Genomic DNA, 761 nt, shown 5'->3' on the forward strand with positions numbered 1-761 from the left:
ATGTCCACACAAAAGTTCCAGTTTCTATTAAATAATATACGCAATTATAATTTAATCAATACAATACGTTTTTTAAAAAAAAAATTAGTTATCTTATAAATATTAGAAATAACTCAATCGGATTTAATTTAATAAAATATAATTAAACAGTCAAATCGAAAAACACAAAATAGTAATCTTATACAAATATGTAAGCAATTTTTTTTTTTTCCCCTATATATGATTCAACAAAAGATCCCATTTCTATTAAATATTATATACAATTGTAATCTAATTAATAACGTGCATCGTGTATTGAACAAATTAGTTATCTTATAAAATATTAGAGTTACTACATCGGATTTAATTTAATACATTATGATTAAATAATCTAGTCAATAAATACAAAAAATAGTTGTCTTATAACAATAATCGGAACACGTAGTCAGATTCAATTTCATACATTGTAATTAAATAATCTAGTTAACAATAGTCAAAAGATTAAAATGATACCAATAGTTTTAATATAAATAATTATTTTACTTGAATACCTGTGTCGAAGAAGAGATAATTTGCAATCAAGAACATGGAAAATTCATGTGATACCACTAAATGCAACTAATGCTAAAAACTTTATATTAACTTTGTACAATTCTGACAGTTTATATACATTTACTGAGTCAGTGGTGGAAAGTTCTGGAATCATGTAGAGGACGATACGTTTAATAACGGAAAGTATGCTTCGGATAACTTTTCAGTGTCGTTTTGTTTATTGATTCCTT

Source organism: Trachymyrmex cornetzi, unplaced genomic scaffold, assembly GCF_001594075.2.
Source record: "Trachymyrmex cornetzi isolate Tcor2-1 unplaced genomic scaffold, Tcor1.1 scaffold332, whole genome shotgun sequence".
Lineage (NCBI taxonomy): Eukaryota > Metazoa > Arthropoda > Insecta > Hymenoptera > Formicidae > Trachymyrmex > Trachymyrmex cornetzi.